Source organism: Hemicordylus capensis, chromosome 3, assembly GCF_027244095.1.
Source record: "Hemicordylus capensis ecotype Gifberg chromosome 3, rHemCap1.1.pri, whole genome shotgun sequence".
Taxonomy (NCBI): Eukaryota; Metazoa; Chordata; class Lepidosauria; order Squamata; family Cordylidae; genus Hemicordylus; species Hemicordylus capensis.
In genome coordinates, this window is record NC_069659.1 from 278369473 (window position 1) to 278391936 (window position 22464).

The window sequence follows — 22464 nt, forward strand, 5'->3', positions numbered from 1 at the left end:
TTAGAAAGCTATGTATGAAAGCCACACCATGATAAGTATATGAGGACTGCAGTCCACCAAGCTCTGCTTCTATGCAAGCCCTATTGTTTTTGATTAAGCTTGCATGGGAACATTGCTTGGTGGATTGTGACCTTGCTGTGCATTATCATAAATCATTCCAATTAAGAAAGAACCTATCAATAAATGAATCTCAAGGACAAGCTTCATATTATTATATTCCCTGACCTTTGTTGCCTATTAGCACATCTTTAGGAATATAAGACTTGGCTTGCATTTTCTCTTTCTCCTTCCTTAATAATGAAACACTATGCAGATGAAGATACCCAGTTATCTATTCTTAGCTCAAAGCAGACAACTCACACCGGATATCATTTGAGAAAAATCCTAGTAAACTTCATTTTCAAACTAAGTATGTCCTGTAATTAATGGTAAATTGTCCTGAATATCTATGAAAAATGAGATCGCCCAGGCTATTGTTACATTATTGCCCCAGCAATTCCAATGAAATTAATGATACCAGGATAAATATGAAAGGAAATGCTAATTATATTAGCTTTCTTTTTGCAGAATGCAGGCAGTTCAGCTTATTCTTTATAAAGATCAGAAGTAATGTTAACAAAATGTTGGTTACAACTAGTAACATTATAAACCAGAATCACTGAACACCATTGATAACAATTGTGCAATTCTAACATTTTATTGAATGATCTACCTCATGAGAACACTTTAAAATGAAGCACAGTTGAACTGTGGGAAGTCACATAGGTAGCCTTGTTCAGAATCAGAAAAACTATAAGATGTGCAAAATGAGGTAGGGATGGAAAACTTAACACTGTGGTGGCAAGTTGATTCAGGAACATGTTTAACCCATTCTCAAGGAAGTATCCACAAGGATATTCACCAAAACATGACTGCCCAAAAGACATTTTGTAAAGATAACATTCTTAAGCTGTATTCAATAGAAAGAAATATCAAATATCTAATATTATAATAACGAATAATAGACGTTGGTTTGGGGCGGTGTATCGAAGTGCATTTATTAAACAAACAAACAAACAAACAAACAAACAAACCACAAAACAAAGAAACATCTGTTTTAGAAATTCAGATCAGTGGTGGATCTAAGTCATCTATTCACACATTATATTTGATGCGGGTACAATCTGTAAACAGTTATTCACACATTAGATTCAATGTACATATAGTAGTATACTTTGTGATATTCAGTTGTAATAACTTGCAAGATTCAAGTGGTATTAAACAAACAGCAACACTTTATTAACTACTTACATAGTTAGATAGTCTTTGTAACAATTAGGGGTGTGCGGAACTGGTTTGCTTTGAACCAGGTATGTCTCGAACTGGCCCAGTTTGACCAATTCGAGTCCAAACTTGACTGGCCCCGCAAATGATGGGGCCTGTCCAAGTTCGAATTGAGTTGAGCCCAGTGTGAATCAAACCAGTTTGAACCAGTTCAAAGGTTCTAATGTTGTGGAGGCTATTTTGTGTTTACAAAAATCCAGCACATGCTATTGGTTTTCTGCCACTGTCTTCTGATTGGCTGATTGAAAGTGATCTCCTTTCTACTGCTTGGCTTGTTGTCATATAAATCAGAGTGTTGTCTGTTCAATTCTGCCCCCGTTGGCTTGGGTGAAGGGACAAGGGAGGGGGAGCAAAAAAACAGGGAGTTTCAAAATATAGGCAGTGCCTATATAGGCAGTGCCTGCCTGGGTTTAACCTTCCTCTGGCTTCTGAGGTAGAGCTTGGCTGTGCTATAGCCCTTTTTGTGCTTTTGGTTTTTAGGTGTTGGGTTCTTTTAAATAGGGCCTAGTTGGCGGGGGGGTGTCCAGGAAGGGGCAGGGGAGGGCCAGGAGCAGGGTTGTAGGCAGGGGGAGGGGTGATGCTGGTTTGGGGCAAGGGCAGTGAAAAGGGCCTACTACCCAAGTCACCAGTGTCCCGCTAGAGGTCTTTGCATGCTAGCTCACATTTCTGGTGACTTCTGCTCCTGCAGCACAGCCACCTATGGTGGCTGAAGTGGAAGTATTAGGGGGAAGCCCTGCCAGGGAAGAAGCCGGGGCAGAGAAGAAGCGGAGGAGGAGGTGATGGCTGCTACCCCAGCCAGATTCCCCTCCCCCTCACCACTGATTCCCCCTCTCAATCTGAGACTGAGGAAGAGCAGGAGTAGGATGAAGTCATTCCTTTTGCACCTGGACCTTCTCAGCCACTGACAATGGAGGGTGGTGGGGTGCTGGTGGTGGTCAACCAGTAGGCCCAGTAGTACTGCCAGCACTCAAGCAGTCCTGGACCATTGGCAGCATTGTGTGGGATCACTTTGAGCACTGCCAAAGTGAGCCTACACTAGAGATATGCACAAACCAGTCCGCAGGCCATGCAAGAGGCCTGCGAACCGGTTCGTGCTGGTGCTGGTTCACAGTTCAATGCCGGTGGGGGGGGTGTGTCTCCCTTTAAGGGTGAGGGGTTGCGCTTACCCCTCCTGCCACTTTCCCCCCACTGGCGCGCCATTTTTTAAAAACGTTTTTGGGGCGGCAGCATTCCTCCCTGCCACCCCTGCCCCCGTTGTTGGCCAGAAATACCAGAAGTATGGGCTGCACGTGTGCCCACCACTGTGAGCGCCTGCCCACCATGCATATCACATGCTGCATGTGTGGTGGGTGCACGCACGCGGCGGTGAACACGCGCACAGTCCGTACTTTCAATATTTCCAGCCAACAACGGGGGCAGGGGTGGCAGGGAGGAACGCTGCCACCCCAAAAATGCTTTTTTAGAAATGGAATGCCGGCAGAGGGGAGCAGCAGGAGGGGTAAGTGCAACCCCCCTGCCCTTAAATGGAGACCCCTGCTGGCATCAAACCATGCCTTTGCGGTTCCGTAAACATCAGTAGCCTACACGAGTTGTCTGCCCCAAGACAAGTTGGGGTAAATCAGCAGTGCATGTTTTAGCCTGCCCGTGTGACCCAACTATGAAGGGCAATGCTTTCACTCCTGGCATGCTTTCACTCCCCCATGTGGAGGGCCCTCCTGGTTGAAGAGGTGGGACAGGCAGAGGGGAGGAGGCTGGTTCAGAACCAGGAGGAGGGTGCTGGAGCGCCTACTTCTAGTGTGAAGTCCACACCCAGTAGCAGCAGAAGCACCCCTTTGCATTCCAGCAGCACGGTGTCCCGGCACATCCACCCATTCGTTGCACCTTGTGCTTCAAATTGTGGTGCACTGGTGCCTTGCCAGAGGTACAGGAGGTGCTGCTCATGCCCTGTAGTGGTGCCAAGCAGAACATTCTGCAGTACTTGCAGGAGCTGATGGTGGCAGACCTGGAGATGGATCTGGTCCAGTTTTGGGCAATGGTTGACCTGCTAACTTAGGGTTGACCTACTGATGATCCCCCAAATTAAAAAAATCATTAAAAATCACCCCATAGCCCAAATGCTTTCTAGGTTGAGTGGCAAGTAGCACCCATTATGCCCTACCACCCAACTTGTTTGGTGTCCCCGGATGCGACCCTGGGGAACAATGACCTATTTGAAATTCACATTATTCCCTATGGAAGAACCAACTCAAACCAGCTTGAGTCCAATTTGCAGCCCCTGGTTTAAGACTGGTTCAAATTTGAACCAAACTGTCATTCTGGTTTTGTGCACTCCCCTAGTTACAGAGAGCACCAATAACACTGCTCTGTTCACTAGCATCCATGACTTGGGCACGTCATAACCTGGGCATGCAAATAGCCTGTGTGCATGCACGGTGGCCTTCAAAAATGACAGCCATGAGCCGGGAAAGGGCCGGAACAGCCCCCAAATGGGCTGAACCAGCTTAGAACAGACCATGGGGAGGCCAGCAGGGGAAGGGGGGAGCTTCAGAGACACCCCCCTCCTATGGCAGCACTCCCCAGAGGTGGCAAAATAACCACGGGCCCAGCAGTGAGTTTAAATGTTTTTTAAAAAACTTTTAGAACCCTGGACCAGCTCCACCCCTGCTAACTTGGCAAAGAGGCACTTTTTAACGTGGTGATTCTCTTTATTTAGCAGGGGGAGAGTAACTGGCCCTATCCACCCCCAGCACAGGACCTCCAGTGACTGTTGCTGCTGTCTGTCTTATGTTTCTTTTTAGATTGTGAGACCTTTGGGGACAGGGAGCCATCTTATTTGTTTGTTATTTCTCTGTATAAACTGCTCTGAGCCATTTTTGCAAGAACGGCATAGAAATCGGATAAATAAATAAATAAATAAATAAATAAATAAATAAATAAAAAGCCGAACCAGGCCTGGTCCAACTCAAGGGTGTAACCTTGAGCAGGCCTAGTTCGATGGTTTCCACATTCCTAGTGTTTCCTACCAACCTTACCAAGTAATAGGGGAGCAGGTAAAGGGAACTGAGTTTAGGAAGCCATATTAGTAAATACCAGAAGAAGCTTTGCTCCACATTCTGTATCCATTTCCTCTTTCCATTTTCTCTTTTCTTCCTTTTCCCATTCAGAGTTCTTGATGTCATCAAACACCCTTGTGGATTTGATAAGACAGACTCTCTCAATAAAGACCACCTAGAGAAGCGCTGCTCAGTTTTGGCCCTCCTGCAGTCCGAGCATGCACAGAGACAGGCATCTAGAGCACCCGTCTCATGGACGTATCCCTGAATGCACTGCACTCATTGAGCAGTGCATTGTGGGATTCCTGGAGACTGGGACAAAGAGTCCAAGCTTCCAGAGATCAGCGCTGCTCCGTGCAGCACGGATTGTGTGGGGTGTGTGGTGGTGCACCTATGTGGGCAATCTGATAATCGGGGGGGGGGGCTGGACGTAGGTTACACCCTGATTTCGCCCATGCCCGCCTGCCCACCACGATGTGTGAATAGTCTTAGAGCCCTGTCTCACAAGCAGAGAAAGGGCTCCAACGGGGCAAGGGGAGGAAGCTGTGAAAAGCTTACTTCTCCTGCAGATGAGCAGGTCTTTGCCTCTACGCGGGCGAATTGCCTGTCCAGACCATCACCAGCTGCTGAAAGTTGCTCCACAACACTCCGCCCCGCTCCCTGGAGCTCCACTAATGCACTGTGCGAGTGCGTGGTGCATTATGGGGGTCTCCAACCATCCCCGAGTCTGCTAGTGGTAGCTGCTTGCAGCCACGACTAACAGACAATCAGTAAAACTCCTTTAACCTCGCTCCCTTAACCTTGTTTTAAAGAGAGGCTTCATAGGTGGGTTTGCTGCCGTGATGCCGCCCGGATCGGCCCAATCCTGGTGATTCACATGTGCGTGCAAAACCGGGCTGAGCTCCCTTAGCCCAATTTTGCATGCAAGTTTGAATAGACTCTTAGTGTTTAGTACCCTGTTTCCCCGAAAGTAAGACCTACCCCGAAAGTAAGACCTAACAGTAATTTCTGATGTACCGCTAATTGCCCTAGTGCATTTTGGGGGGCTAAAATTAATATAAGACGCTGTCTTATTTTCGGGGAAACACGGTAGTAACTATAGCCCCATTCAAATGTTTTAAAACTGCTCCTCGCTCATGCTTACAGCTATGAAAGTGGGGATGAAATCCCACCCCAGTCCTGTTACTCACTTCCTGCAGCCAGCAGCTCACAGTTACAGTGCTGTTTATGTGAAGCGGGGAAGTGCTGTAACAGTGATGGCAACTGCTTCTGTGAGCAGCAACCTCAGGAAATCTAGGTTGTCACTTATGGAAGTTTTGGCTGGGGTTGTATTGTTCTGAGAAAGCTGAGACAAGCCTGTCTTTCCCAAGAGCTTTATTTCAGCTACAACAACAGTCCGGGAGCTTTTCTGGTGACATCATAAAGACCTTCCCCTAGATAGGGATGTGCATGGAACCAGGCGGGGGTGGTTCAATGCCGGTGGGATGTGTGTGCTGCTTTAAGAGTGGCGGTGTACGGAGGTGCGTCGGATGCTTCTGGTTGTATCCGGTCAATGGGGGCAACATGGTGGCAGGGAGGAACACTGCCATCCCGATTAACTTTGCAATAAAGGAGCACCAGTGGGGAAGAGCGGAGGGAGGGGTAAGTGCACCCTCCCCCACTCTTAAAGCAGCACACACACCCCACCATCGAACCGGCAGAACTGGCTGCCTTTTGAACCAGTTTGGAACCACTTCGGTGCACATCCCTACACCTAGATAGGGGATTAACTCTTTATACTACACCAGCCATTATGATTATGATGCTTCTCCATTCACACAAGCAACCCTGTAATTGTGAGCTGCTGGCTGAAGAGTGTGACAGCACCAAGGTGGGACTTGCTCCCCATTTTCGGAGCTGTATGCATAAGTGGTTCTTTTTAAAAAAAAAAAAATGACTGAATGATGCTTGTGTCTAGCACTGAAAGCAGTTTCTATACTATTGCAAACAGCAATTCTATACTATTTCTACATCATTGCATCAGTGCATGGAGCTAATTGACTGCATTTGTAACTACATTTGGTTTTCAAACTAGCCAGGATCTCCAAGTTGTGTTTAGAGTAGCCCTGTGCTAAAGCTTAAAATCAGCTGGTTGTCTGAAATATGCAGTTGCCAGTTATTCCTTGGTACTGTTTATTTTTATTTATTACCTGCACAACATGCAATTTTTTAGCAGGTGGATCTTTCTCCATTATTGCACCTTCCTGACAAGAAAAAACAGGATTTTTGTCCATAATTCGCCAATTAAAAATATAGAGACCGTAAGAGAAGTGGGGGGGGGGGGAGCCTACCTTAGCACTGAATGGTTTTTGGATGCTTTTCCTATTAGAAGTCCTTGATTCATAGGTATGCTCTACAATCTTATTTCTTAGATTATATACTACTTTAGCAACTGTAACTTCTACTTTCTGTCATCTATGCAAAGGGCAACCCCATATTTCTTCCTGACTCTGGCAATACTATTACTGTTCAGAAAATGACAAGGAAGTAGATTTACTATTTTAAGGGCTTCATAATAATTCATTGGCTTCATTGGAGAGAGGCATTGGCCTAATTTACTGAAGAAGTGATTATTTACACTGCGGAACACGTGCCTCCTATGCATTAAGGCAAGCCTTTGATTCCCTGCTCAGCTGATCTTGACATGAAGGGTCACTGCTAATATAAGTGGGCATCATCCATCCCTGATATGGATGCAAAGCTTCATCAATAACTTGTGAAACTGACTTACAGCTCTAGTATTAAATGGGGCTGCTGCTGCTGCAAAGCAATGCCTATATCAGAGTTTCAACAACCAGTTGGCAATGTCATGTTGACATGTTACATTTCTGTTTATTATTTTCCTGTAATGTCACTATTAAAAACACCGAGGTTTTGCTCCCTCCTCAAGGTGGCAGCTCTTCCGCCTTTTGAACTATAATAAAGGGGCTGTTCTCATGATCAGAAAAACTGGCTTGTAGAGAGGAAACCCAGCTTTTCAAGATTGTCCGAAAAGGGGGGTGGGTCCTATGGGACTCCCTCAGACCTGCCTCTGTATTATGCAGGTCCAGACTGATGTAGGAGGAAAACAGGTCCTCTCCTTGGTGTTTAGTCATATGCGTGTGCAATCAGTTTGAAAAGCAGCTCTGGCTGCCAGTGGAAATCAGGACCATAGAGTAAAATGGGGCCAGACAGAGGAGAGCTGCTGCAGTACTGATTACTGATCATGTAAGGGCTGGGTAAGTAAACCCAACCTGGGGCTTCAAAGAGCTTTACGTATTTAAAGCCTAACTTCCACCTTTAGCTATGAGTCACTTTTAAAAAAAATGCTTGCTGGAAACACATCAGTACAGTGGGGACCATTCAGATTCACCTTCTGCTTTATTTTATTTTATTTTTACATTTATATACCGCCTTTCGTTAAAAGAAAACCCCAAGGCGGTTTACAAAAGTTAAAACATACAATAAAAAGGCAATAAAAACATCAAGCAAAAAATATAAAAACATCTAAAAACAGACATAAAAACAATACAACAGATAAAAACACAGAGATGCAGCAGTAAAAATGATTATGTAAACGCCTGGGTAAAAAGCCAAGTCTTTAAAAGCTTTCTAAAAGCCGTGATGGAGTCCGAGGAACGAATGGCCACTGGGAGAGCATTCCAGAGTCTAGGAGCAGCAACAGAGAAGGCCCTGTCCCGAGTGCACGACAGCTGGGCCTCTCTCATTGTCGGCACCTGGACCAGGGCCCCCTCAGATGTCCTGGTCGAGCGGGCAGCAACCCTTGGGAGCAGGTGGTCCCTCAAATACCCCGGGCCCAAACCGTTAAGGGCTTTAAAGGTCAAAACCAGCACCTTGAAGTGGACTCGGAAACGAACCGGCAGCCAGTGCAGCTCTTTCAAAATGGGGGTGATGTGTTCCCAACGGGCAGCTCCAGATAAAACCCTCGCTGCCGCGTTTTGCACTAGCTGCAGTTTCCGGATATTCTTCAAGGGCAGCCCCACGTAGAGCGCGTTACGGTAATCCAGCCGCGACATGACTAAGGCATGGGTAACCATGGCCAGATCTGCCTTCTCGAGAAAGGGATGCAGCTAGCATACTAGCCGAAGCCGTGCAAAGGCACCCCTGGCCACTGCCTCCACCTGAGCTTCCAAAAGCAGAGCTGGGTCCAGTAGTACCCCCAAGCTGCGTACTTGCTCCTTCAAGGGGAGTGCAAACCCATCCAGAACCGGTAAAATCTCCGCATCCCGATTGGCTCTCCTACTGACCAACAGTACCTCCGTCTTATCCGGATTCAATTTCAGTTTGTTAGCCCACATCCAACCCATCATGGCCTCCAGCCCCCGATTCAGGACATCCACCACCTCCCTAGGATCAGATGACAAGGAGAGATAGAGCTGAGTGTCATCCGCAGATTGCTGACAACTCAGTCCAAATTGCCGGATGACCTCTCCCAGCGGCTTCATGTAGATGTTAAAAAGCATGGGGGACAAGACCGATCCCTGCGGGATCCCACAGGCCAACGGCCACGGGGCCGAGCAGTAGTCCCCCAGCACCACCTTCTGGACCCTCCCCCCCAAGAAAGGACCGGAACCACTGCAACGCAGTGCCTCCGATTCCCATACTCGAGAGGCGGCCCAGAAGGATACCATGGTCGATGGTATCGAACGCCGCCGAGAGGTCCAGCAGAACCAACAGGGACGCACTCCCCTTGTCTAGTTCCCGGTGTAGGTCATCCACTAGAGGGACCAAGGCAGTCTCAGTCCCATACCCGGGGCGGAAGTCAGATTGAAAAGGGTCCAGATAATCCGTATCATCCAAGACCCTGTGCAGCTGGGACGCCACCACATGCTCCATCACCTTGGCCAAAAAGGGAAGGTTAGACACAGGTCTATAGTTATCCAGGTTGGCAGGATCAAGGGAGGGCTTTTTTAATAGTGGTCTTACCACCATCCCCTTGAGGCACGATGGCATCCTGCCCTCCCTTAATGAAGCATTAACGATCACCTCCAGCCATCTGCCTGTCCCCTCCCTGGCAGCTTTTATTAGCCATGAAGGGCAAGGGTCAAGAGCGCATGAAGTCGCCCGCACACTGCCCAGGATCTTGTCCACATCCTCAGGCCGCACCAACTGAAAAGAATCCAACACAACGGGACCAGATGGTACCAGAGGCACGTCTGCCGGAACTGCCAAAACTCTGGAGTCCAGGTCAGCACGGATGCAAGCGACTTTATCTGCAAAGCGACAGGCAAACTGATCACAAAGCACTGTAGATGACTCCGCCCCCATTGTCTGGGGGGATGTGTGGAGCAAGGTTTTTACCACGAAACAGCTCTGTTTGTCTGCACTGAGGAGACGCAATGGAGGCGGAGAAAAAGCATTTCTTTGCCGCCCCCCCCCACCACGGAGTAGTCCCTAAAATGGGCTCTAGCCCGTGTTTGGTCGGATACGTGATGACTCTTCCTCCAGCAGTGCTCCAGCCGTCACCCAAGCTGCTTCATCGCCCTAAGCTCCGAAGAAAACCAAGGAGCAGAACGGGCTCCACCAAGCCGGAGAGGGCGTTTAGGAGCAACCGTGTCAACAGCCCGGGCCATCTCTCCATTCCAGAGATCAACCAGGGCCTCGACAGGGTCACCAGCTCTGGACACTGGAAACTCCCCGAGGGCCGTCTGGAATCCAAGCGGATCCATAAGCCTCTGGGGGCGGACCATCTTAATCGGCCCACCACCCCTGCAGAGGGCAGACGGAGCAGTCAAACTAAACCCCACCAGGTGATGATCTGTCCATGACAAGGGAGTGGTCTCAAATTCCCCCACCTCCAGATCATTTATTTCCCGGTCGGCAAAAACCATATCCAGAATGTGTCCCGCCACGTGGGTAGGGCCCGATACCAATTGAGACAGGCCCATGGTTGCCATGGAGGCCATGAAATCCTGCGCCGCACCCACTAGGGGGGCCTCAGCGTGAACATTGAAATCCCCCAAAACAATAAGCCTGGGGGAACCCAAGGCCACCTCCGAGAACACCCCCACCAGCTCAGGTAGGGAGACTGAAGTGCAGCGGAGTGGTCGGTACACCAGCAGAATCCCCAGCCTATCTCGGAGGCCCATCCTCAAGGACAAACACTCGAAATTCTGAGATTGCCTGACCGGGCACCTGGAAACGGGGAGGGTCTCTCGAAAGATGACTGCAACGCCTCCTCCTCGCCCCTCGAGGCGGGGCTGTTGCACGATCTGGAAACCTGGAGGGCAGAGCTGAGAGAGACCAACCCCGCCCAGTGCATCCAACCAGGTCTCCGTCACATATACCAGGTCAGCACGCTCATCCACAATCAAATCGAAGATGAGAGAGGTTTTTGTATTAACTGACCTGGCATTCAGCAGCAGCACCCTAATCCTCAAGGGAGTGTTCTCAGTGCTCCCTGGGGTCAGAGGGTTGGGAGAAGGGCCGGAAAAAGGAACAGGCCTCAATTGCCTGGACCGATTTCCACAAGGACTCTCGAAAGAGAAAGAAAGAAAGAAAGAAAGAAAGAAAGAAAGAAAGAAAGAAAGAAAGAAAGAAAGAAAGAAAGAAAGAAAGAAAGAAAGTTCAGCTCATGCAAAGGGGGACAATTTTTGCCAATCATCCTGTGAGGAAAGGCTTCCCTTGGACCCTGGCCAGAGGTTTCTATGAAAGCCGGGCAAAAGGAACTCCACAAATAGTATGGGGCAGGCTAGAGCTTTTGAAAAGATGCTCGCACAAGGGCTAGGCACCCCATTTGACTATAATCCATGCAGACAATGGAAGGAGACTGGATGGAGATTTTAGCAAGAGAGTGGGATTCTGCTGTCCTGTCAAAACGTTCTTTCACATTCCATTGCGAATTGTCTTGTTCTGTTTGTTCTCTGGTCATGCCAATGTGGACCTGGAAAGGTTTGTTTGTTTGTTTGTTTGTTTGTTTGTTTGTTTATTGCAACTTCTTATATACTATCTCCTCCAAAGCCTCTAGGCGGTGAACAACAGAAATACCAGCAACAAAACACTGGCATAGATGGCTTCAAACATATATTAGATAAATTCATGGAGGATACATCTGTCAGTAGTACAGATCAGGCTGGCTATATACTACTTTCCATGTAGGCTACTTCTGAATACCTGGGAGTTATTCGCACAGGGCTTCATGCTGCAGGGTAAATGTTGAGCGAAGCCACTTCGAATAACACTCATGGCATTGAGGGAAACAGCCCCTCCCCTCTGCTCTTGGGTTTTGTTTTGATGCAAGTTCACATGGCATGCCTCTGTGTTTTCCTTCTAGCCAATGGCAGTGGGGGTGGGGGAGCTTTCTAAAGAGCTATATCTGCATTTCTAAAGAGAGTATACTTCTTATCATGCTAATGATTCTATTTCAGTGCCTCTCCCTATTTGCTCAGGCAATTTCAAACCGGCATTTTAAAAACCCAGAAATATACTGAAATAAGCTAGAATTCGCAAGACAAAGCCTGATTAGTGTGTGGAATGCTTCCAAGGATCTCAAAGGGACTTCAGGGTAAGTTTGGCTGGTGTGTAAACGCACACTCTCTCTTCCGAAGGAGATTTGGGGTAACAGCCCTGTCTGTAAAGCCTCCAGGGGAGCAATGGCATAAGATGACTATTGCTTTCATGTCCACCTTTTGGGCTTCCAGAATTTTCTGGTTGGCCACTGTGGGAAACAGGATGCCTGACTAGATCAGCCTTTGGTCTGATCCAGCAACACACTTCTGATCTTATGTTTTGTTCTAGGAAATGTCAAAGTGTGGTTTTCTCATGAAATAGTGAGCCAGTTGAAGTGATATTCAATGGGATGACATAGTTTACCTTGCCACCTCTAAGGGATTCAGTGACAGAATCAAGATCAGAAATAATATCTCAAGTTGCAGCGTACGATGTCTTCACAAATAATAAGCAATTCCCTTTCTAATATTTCTATTAAGTGATGTTACCTCTTCCAGTCAGAATGTGTAGTCTTCCTTTCATCTGTCTGATGAACGCCACGTCCCTCTAGTTTTCAAGGAATGTCACAAACATTATATGTTCATCTGTATTTCTTGCCTGGGTTCCATAGTTCCCAATGACTGACTGTTATTTCATAGACATTGGGCTTTTCCCCCTTCCCAGAATGTGTCAATTATGTATCTTGTTAAAGTGATGCTTTATTATTCTGGTGTATGTGCCTGGGGTGTGCGTGTCTGTCTTTCTGTCTGTCTGTGCTGGATGCAGTTTCAATCATTAAAAATAAATAACATAAATAAAAATAAAGTGAATTTTTGCAGTCCCTGCACAGAAAGGATCCTGCACAGAAAGGATCCTGGTCTGGACTAAATAAAAGTTGGCATGGATTCAGGGATTGCTAGTTATTCAGGGATTCAGGGATTGCTAGTTATTCCAAGGTAAAGCTTGCAGCACAGAAGAAACCATCACTTTCCCAGGAGAACAGATGTTAATTGCCTTAGAGAAAATGTCAGTGAGTTCTCCTTGGTGGGTTTCACATTTCCTGCTACTGCATAAGCTGAACAGACAGAAATGTTACTATTTAAATTTTATTTTAGGCTCTATACCTTGGTGTCTATACCTACAAAGATTAGAATTGTTCAGACAATGGTTTTCCCCATGATACTCTATGGATGCGAAAGCTGGACTTTGAAGAAGCAAGATACAAAAAGTTATGACGCTTCTGAACTTTGGTGCTGGAAAAGACTTTTGAGGATACCATGGACAGCCAGGAAAACAAACAAATGGATTATAGAAGAAATCAATCCAGAATTTTCACTCAAGGTACAATTGACCAGGCTCAAACTATCATACTTCAAACACATTATGTGAAAACCCAGCTCCCTTGAAAAGTCCATAATGCTGGGAAAAGTTGAAGGAAAGAGAAGAAAGGGACAACAATCAGCAAGGTGGATGGACTTGATTACAACAACAATGAATTCTCCGCTGAGAAACCTTCAAGGCCAAGTTGAAGACAGATAATCTTGGAGAGAATCTATCTAGGTGGTCACTAAGAGTCGACACCAACTTGATGGCACTTAATAAATCAATCACCTTGGCCTTCAAGACAACCGGTTCCAGGGCATCTTAGAAATAAAGACAACATAACAATAACATTAAAAGGTAAAATTATAATGCAGAAAAACAATGACTCACATACAGCGCAGTGAGCCGCCAATGGAAGGACTGGGTGTGTGCACTGTCTCCGTTCATTCCCAAACCACATTCTCATTTCTCCCAAGCTTCACCCATTATTCCTAATGGGAGGCTTGTAGCTGCAGCAACTTAGATTTGACAGAGTGCAATTCTTAGATTTGACAGAGTACCTTCAAGCTCAGGAGAAGCAAGAACATAGTTTGGGGATAAATAGAGACAGTGCACATGCCCTGCCTTTCCATGGTTGGGTTGCTGCACTTTATGTGAGTCACTATCAAGAAAGGTTAAAATATGAAGCATTAAAATGTTTTTTTTAATTGAATTTTATTTTTTTATCTTGTTAACCACTCTGAGGTCTTAGGATGAAGGGTGGTATATAAATATACAGTAAATATGAATTAGAAGCCAGGTGAATTAAAAAGGGCTTTTCTAGGCACTGAAAAGACAATAGGTAGGTACCAGGCAAGTTTCCCTAGGGAGACCATTCCAGGAAAGAGGCACCACCACTTAGAGGATCCTTCTATTCAATTGCTAGCTGCCCCACCTCAGATGGTGGAGTCGGGTGGGGGGGAGGGGGGAGGAGCTGAAAATAATCTCAAGAAATGGGCAGGTTTACATGAGAGTAGATGATTCTTCAGGTGTTTTAACTAGTGAAATACTCATCTTTACGACAGGCATGGTGCATGTATGACACATGGTTTGTTTTCTGCATATTGCTCTAGAGATCTCTGGAGGGTATAATTTGCCCCTATGCACTCTGTACAATGTACTCATTGCACCTTTCATGCAAGATCCCTCTTGTTGGGGGTAGGGAGGCAGTTTACAGGCTACTCAGGGTCAAGGGCAAGTTTTGTTCTCACTACTAAGTAAAGTACTTTACTTTCCCTGATAGAAATTATATATAAAATGCTGGGACACCAGACCTCACCTCCCGTCACCCACCTGGCTGGCCAGAGGGGTCCCTGGAGAGGTGGTCAGATTCCTTGGAGAGGCTGAGAACAGCATGGCCCTCTCAGACACCACTGGAGCAAGACAGATGTAGGTATCTGCCCAGGCCAAGGAAGGCTAGTGCAGCATGGCAGAGGCAGTGTGGGCACTGACAAGTGATGTCAGCAGGCTGACACTACTGAGGGATGCCCCAGGGCCTGAGGGCCAAAGAGAAAAAGGGGGCATGGCAGAGCAGGAGGAGAGGATGACAGTAGACAGCCAGGAGCCAGGCCAGGAGCCCTTTAATAAAGGCCCATGTGATAGGAGAGGTGGGGTAGCAGCTGGATGCCTAGCCTGTAACTCTGTATTTAAACAAGATCACGCTGGTGATAATTGCAGGAGAGATCCAGGAGGTGTCTGTGTCTTTGAGAAGGGCCCAGATACCAGGAAGATAATGCTGCAAGGTGGAAGGTGAAGTTAACCCCTCCTCCCCTTTATTCTGAGACTAGATCCAGAAGACCCTAACTAGACAAGACCATGCGTACAGCCTGTGTCATCTACACAAGAAAGTAAAGGAATGCATGTGGGAGCATCCATAGGATGATGCTAAATCTATTCCTAGTGCTCTCAGTTAATGAGGCAAGGAGAAGATTTTACTCCTCTCAGTTGTGTCCCCAACATGCCACATTTATTCTGTTATAGTTTAGTGGGATCGCTAAGATGTTACAAATCCTATGTGTATATCCCTGTCCCTTTTTCGTGCCCAGCCTCATACTAGGCTCTGTTTTTGTGTCACACTAAAGTATTACCGAATGTTGGGAACTGGATTAGACAGACAGACAGATAGATAGACAGATAGGGAAGAGGGAGAGAGAGAGATGTTAGCACTAAAAGCAACAGTCCCATTCAAACAGATATACCAGTCTGATTGAAAACCACAGCAAGGATTGTAAGATATGGGCAATACCAGAGCCTCTCCAACATCAATTTGTATCAGGAACACATGTTGGTACATATATTTTCCCTTACAGGAGCAACAACAGTTGCTTTTTAGGGTTGTGCATTTTGGGTGGGTTTTTTTCTGTTTTGTTTTTGGCCCAATTGTGAAACACTCCCATTTTGTTCTTTGTTTGAAATCAGCCAATCTGAAACAACCCAATTTTGTTCTTTGTTCGAAATTTCAAAATCCGAATCTGAAATGTTTTGGAGTTTAAAAAATGGCCCCGGGGTAGAACTAGTGGGTGGGAGTGGTAGTGCCCAATGGGGGCAAGGAAGCTGCCAGAATTATTTCAGAGGAACTGGGCAAAGGGCTGATTTTTAAAGGTTTAATGGAGTTTATGCATCTTTACAGTTCTTCCCCATAGGGAATGATGGAGGTTTCAACAGCCCCATAACTGCACTTGGGGGGCACCGGGGTGGCCCAGAGCGAGTGGTGGTGTAGAGCACAGAGGGTGCCAACCACCCCATGGGTTGCTAACCCATGCGGTACTGGGTTCTGTTGTTTCTGAGATGTTTTGAGTGTAGATTCTCTGGTAGTGTATGAGAGTGGATTCATGGTTTGTCGTTTAAAATCTCATATGCTACAGAGAATCTACACTCAAAACACCTCAGAAACAACAGAACCCAGCACCCCATGGGTTAGAAACCCATGGGGGTGGTTGGCACCCTCTGTGCACTACACCACCACTTGCTCCTGGCCACTCCAGTGGCCCCCAGATGGTTATGGGTCTACTGAAACCTCCATTATTCCCTATGGGGGAAAACCTTAAAGATGCATAAACTTCAACAATTCCTAAGAAATCAGCCCTTTGCCCTATTCCTTTGGAATCTGGGTTGTGGCAGGTACCCCTTGGGGCACTGCCACCCAACCCACGATTTTGCCCCTCAGGCCCCCTTTCTGTCCCAAATCTGCCCCAAAGACAAGTAAACTTCAGAAATTCTTTAAAAATCAGCCCTTTTCCCAATTCCTTTGGAATCTGGGTGGCAGAAGGCGCCCATTGGGGCACTACCACCTGACCCACTCTTATGCCCCGAATCCACCCCAAATAACATCAACATCATGCATCAACAACAACAGCAGAGCTTTGCAAAGAACCAGGCAGATTTCCAAAGGTCATGCACATCCACATCCCGCCAGAAATGCAACTGATCTACACATAACAGTGTGAAACAATAATGAAATGCAGACTGTCCCATGCAGTGTCCCCATTGCCCCACTGGCCAATGAGGGTAAATTTTACCCTTAAATTTTCTTAAAAGGAATAAGGAGGCAATTGCCAGCAGATCAGCCCATGCTTTTGCTGGCCAATCTGCAGGCTAGAAGGGCTGGAAATTCAAACAGATGTCAAAACTCAAAATGGAGACTGAAGGAGAAAGACTTTTCGCAATTGCAGAATAGAGTTCCGAAAGAGCCGAAACAACAAAACGTTTTGTATCCGAAACAGGGACGTTTTGTTTCATCTACAAAATTTTCTGTTTTGAGCATTGGCCGTTTTGTTTCGGCTGCAAAACAGACGCAATGGCCTGTTTGGGGCACAAAATATTTTGTATCAGAAATGAAACGCACACCCCTATTGCTTTTATTGCAAGGGGATTTCAGTTGTACAACTGAAAAGGGGGAAGGATAAAGAAGTCCCACTGCTCTATGTCTTCCATTTCAAATTATATCTCACATGGCTGAACTGTATTGAGAGATAAGTTTGTGGGGTGTGGGGGAGAATGAGAGAACTACGTATAATATGTTGTTCCTTGCTCAGATACAAAATTTATGATACAAAGCAATGCACACATACAGATGAGATCCCGGGCAGAAAGCCTGTGGCCTACTGGGGTGCCTCTGACTCTGATTTATCTGTCAAGCATGGAAACAAGAAGCCCTTCTCAAACCAGAGAGGATTCAGTTCATGTGTCCTTATTCACTTTCCCCCTCTCCACCTGAGCAATTGGAGGACAGGCTTTTGTATCAATGGCAAATGATGGCCCAACAAAACCTTTGGATTCAGAGGCAGGTGTGACTGAATTACCAGTTGCTGGGCAGCAATAGTGGGAGGAAGCAATTGCCTTCAAATCCTGCATGTAGGTTTCTCAAGAGCAACTTGCTGGAAGCAAATTGCTGGTTTAGATGGACCTTTGGTCTGACCCAGCAGAACCCTAACCCTTTGTTCTCATATGATTCTGCCCTTGCAACAAACTTATTATTTCCGCTACATCCATGTGTAGAAGTCTGTTTCTAGGTGCAGTTATCTGGATTGGAGCAAAAGCGACATAGGTTTTAAGTGACATAGGTTTTAAATAAGCATTCTACCCAAACAGGAGGTAACTTAGGGTATGTTTTTATTCCATCACATTAATCTCAGGCCTCAAGGACATATGAGATTAGAAACTTCAGGAAAGGTGGTGTTAAAAAAACACGTCAAATTACAGATAGTGAGAGGGGGGAGATTCTGGCAGGTTCCACAGCACTGTTAGTAATTGTTGTAACTATGCGTCTTTTTCTTTTTTAAAAAAACCCAGACTTTCTGGAAAGCAGATTGTTACCGTGTATATTAACATAGGAGAAATGGATCTCAAAATGAATTAAATATCAAGCTGAAACTAACAACCTCAGAATGGACCAAATCCATAGAGATTACTGAAACAAACATCAAAAGACACATTTCAGTTTGGAGAGTGCTAGGAATTAAGGGGGGAATTTGCTATTGATTTTGGGCTGCTGTGGTGGCAGCAAATCACTTATTACTCAGCTTGTGAGTGGCTCATATTACTCTTCGCCTTGCATGCCACATTGCCATCGTTCCTTTTCCCTTTGCTTCCCCCCCCCTTTTCTTTTTAGCCCTATTGACTCATTCAAGGGATGAAATTTAACCAAGAGATAATAAGATTTATGTTAAGGGAAGAGGATCTATGTTTGTTGATTTATCAAATAAATAATCAAACAAGGAAATAATGACAAGTTGGTTATTCATTCATTCATTCAATCAATCAATCAATGTTTATACCGCCCTTCCAAAATGGCTCAGGGCAGTTAGGGCAAGTTGGTTAGGGCAAGTCTTTTCAAGGGTTTGATTTCTGGCTGGCTAGGGTTTTGATTTTGACAGGGCAGTTTCATTTTCATTGTCAGTTGTGCTTAGAGAGACAGTGGGTGGGGATTAGCTGCAGGTTAGTCTCACAGCTTGTGGGATGGATCATATTCCTAAGGTGGCTCTATTTGAAAGTAGCTCTTGAGAAGACAAGAGACAGACCAGGGGAGGCAGGAAATCTTTGTATTCTTTCCTAAAGAAGACAGCAGCAAGCAAATAAATACATACATACGTACATACATACATTAACAAGGAAACAAGGGGGAAATTAAGTTAAGCTTTTTTGGACTAGTCTTTTCTAGGATTTTATTTTTGGCTGGATAGGGTTTGTTTTTGACAGGGCAGTTGCATTTCCAATTTCAATTATGCCAAGAGAGGCAGTGGGTGGGGATTAGCTGCAGATGAGTCACACAGCTTGTGGTAGTGGGCGCAGGGTCGTAGCTACGGGAGAGGGGGCCCATGTTCATCCCTCTCTCTAGAGGCCCCCCAAAGTGAGGGAGATAATGAAGAAAATAGGGAGGGGTGGGTCTGGAGGGCCCTCAGGAGCTGGGGCCCCATGTTCTTTGAACCCTTTCGCTCAATTATAGCTACGCCCCTGAGGGGCCGCAATCCTGAGATGACTCAGTTTGAAAGAAGCTCTTGAGGACACATGGCTCAGAAAAGAGGAACTTAGCTAGCCAGAGCTTGCATATAGGAGTTTGCTAACGGATATTGAAGGCATTTTGTATGGAGTTCAGCAGGGAAGTGGGGAGGCACAGAAGCAGACCCCTTTTATCAAAAAGGAGACACCCAGAAGAGGAAAAGAAGAGACACCCACTTTTGTAATTTTCTTGTACAACAGAGCTTAAAACCTTTAATTAGCTAACAACTATAGCTAATTAGACTAGCTTTCAAGTAAACAAGCTTTACAAATTCTAAATAGCCAATATAACCAGTTTTGAAGGTAGAATTCCAACAGGGGAGAGGGTGCCTCCCAGTGCATTGCACTGAGTGTTGCATGTATGACTATCTGCCTGAGGGGGAGAAGTCGTAGGTGTGCTCTCGGTGCCAAGATCTCCTGGTTCTCAGAGAACAAGTTCGTTCCCTTGAAGCCAAGATGACTGACCTGGAGAAGGTCAGGGAGGCAGAGACGTAAGTGGGTGAGACCCTCAGGGATGTGATAGAGGCATCCCACTTCCAGGCTGACAGCTTCTTTGATGTCATGGAGCATGAAGTTCTCAGGCTAGGAGAACATAAGTCTGAGGAAGAGGGGAATGTTCCCTTAGAAGGGACTTTTTCTTTGGGTGATGCACCCATTTACTCTAACACAGAGGACACCCCTCTGGTCATGCCAGGCCATGCCGAGGCCCATTGCACAGGTGCGGCAGCCTCCAAAATGGCTGTGCTGGGGGTAAGGCCCCAAAATGGGCCAAAGAACAGCTGAATGGCTGATTTTGGAACTAAGGGAGGCCAGCAAGGGGAGGGGGGACCTCCACAGACCACACCCCCGCTGCCTCGGATAACTCACTGGAGGTGGTAAGTTTGGAGAGAGAAAAACACCTAACCCCCCCACAAAAAAACAAACACAGCCCCCCCCCCCCAACTGGCCGGGGAGTGGTGTCTGGTCCAGTGTCAGACTGAACAGGGTTTTGGTTTGGTTCAACCCCAAACAGTTGAACCAAACTGGTTTGACATTGAATATGTTTGACATCAAACCTGTTTGCACATCCTTAGTAAGTATGTGCTTACCTGATTCTTAAGGGGATCACTCCCCACCCCACCTGCAGCTGCCCAAGCCTATTCAGGCACATCCCTACACCAGACTGGGTCAACAGCCTCCCCCAGCCAAATCACTGTGATACATACCAGGTCAGCCCCTTCATCCTTATTCAGATCCTCGATTTCTGATTCATTCTGGATCGATCTGGCATTTCAGAGGAACAAGATATGTGGTCCAAAGTATGTGGTCCAAAATATGGCAGGAGACAGTATCCTCTTTAAATGGTGCCCCCTACCCCGGCTGTGGTTCGCCCTTAGCTGTGGTCCCCTTTAACTGTGGGGAAGTCAATAAGAAACATATTCTACATACTGTATGTACTGTATATAGAATTCATATAGGCACCATTTGAAGAGGGAGTGAGAAGGGGCAAAGTGCATTTAAGGGTGGGCAAGCTGTGTCCCTCATGTAAGAGTTCAGAAACAGAAATGGGGTGGCAGATAGGGGGTAATCTAAATTCCTGAGGGACATTTGCCTCCTTGCCCTTCCCCTCTGCCACTGTCCTGGAAAGAGTGCATTATTATAAGAATCACAAGAAAGGGGAGGAAGAAAGGGAAGGATGAAGAGCTATTGAAGAGTGCTTCAAATCTCTTTTAACTTTACTGTTTTATGACTCGAGAAGTAATCAACAAAAAGCCGACTTTTAAATGAAAAATGCTGATGTATTTCTCAACATTCTATAGCTGTAAATTCAGATATTAAATATTTTTACCTTTAGAGTCTTCAGTGTCTGCACTGACATCTTCTTTCAGTGTTGTTGCCCACTCAAAAACTGAGAGCATCCAAATGTGAGGCTGGAGGCCCATAAATTGTCAAAAAGCCAATAGTTTTGGCATTTCACATTTGTCAAAATTATCGGCAACTTACTCCTGTTCTTCCCTGACAGAAAAGGATTCTTACATAGGCATTCTTCTGTACTCATACAGTAGACTTTGGCCCTGCTTCATGGAGGGAAATCCTCCTGGGGTGGGGGACACACACATTAACATCAGAGGCAGCAGATATGTAACATCACCCCTCACAGATTGGATTATGGGCATAATAATAAAGATGCCCTAATAATAAGCGTGTGTTGGAGGGGAAGCTTTGCTTCAAGGTACTCAAGGCATAAGACTAGGTGAGGGATATCAGTGGAATCAGGAGATGCTGGGGGCGGGGGAGGAGCTTGCTCTTCCTTCCCAGCATCTCATTCTAGGCAGGAACAGCAGATGAGGAGCATCGCCTCAGTACCTTCCTGGGAATGGCAACATGGGAGGTAGTCAGAAAGCGGCAACTAGGAGAGAAACAGCCAAGCTAAGTGGTGGGAGCAATTCATCAGCATTTTTATCTTTGGGTTATTGGGGTTGATTGAGGGTTGGGGGGTGAAATTTGTGGTGGGGTGAAGAACCCCGCTGAGCAGTCAGCACTTAGCTACAAAACTGAGGACCTGATTGCTCAGTTTGCATTTTCAGGCATAGAACTGGACACTCTGTTGGGCTGCAGGGGACTCCCTAGAAACACGTAGGCAACTTTGACTATATGCGAACAGGATTGCTTTCAGAAACAGAAGGCCATTCTTTGGCAACTGCAATAGATCACCTGCATGTTTCTTGCAAGGTCATGGCTGTGGGTTGGGCCTTCCTGCAGTCTGCGGCCCGATGTCAAGGGCATGGTAGCCAGAAATCAATCAATCAATCTATCTATCTATCTATCTGTCTGTCTGTCTGTCTGTCTGTCATAACACAATCACATTCAGCAATCACATTCAAAGTAGGTTGAAATGATCATCTCAAGCTTGAAGAGCAGCTTCAGAATGATTGGCATCCCATTCCCATCGGAAATGGCAAATGATTATATATTATTTGGTGGAAGGCAGTGATCATTTCAGGTGGGGGTCTTTGTTTGAGTACAGCTGGCTTATAAAGTGAGAAAGGCATCTTGCTGATATTCTGGACCAAAACAAATAATCAAATTCTAAGAAGATTCTGTCATATTAGATGATGGAAAGAAATGGAACAGTTTCCATTTCCAGCATACATATTTTTCCAGCACACATATTTTGAGACAAGAGGGAAGGGAGTCTGATCTCAAGAGAGGAACTGTAGATAAATTTGATCTTGCCTCCAGTTTTTACCTCACAAATGAAGCTAATGTAAGTGATGGATAG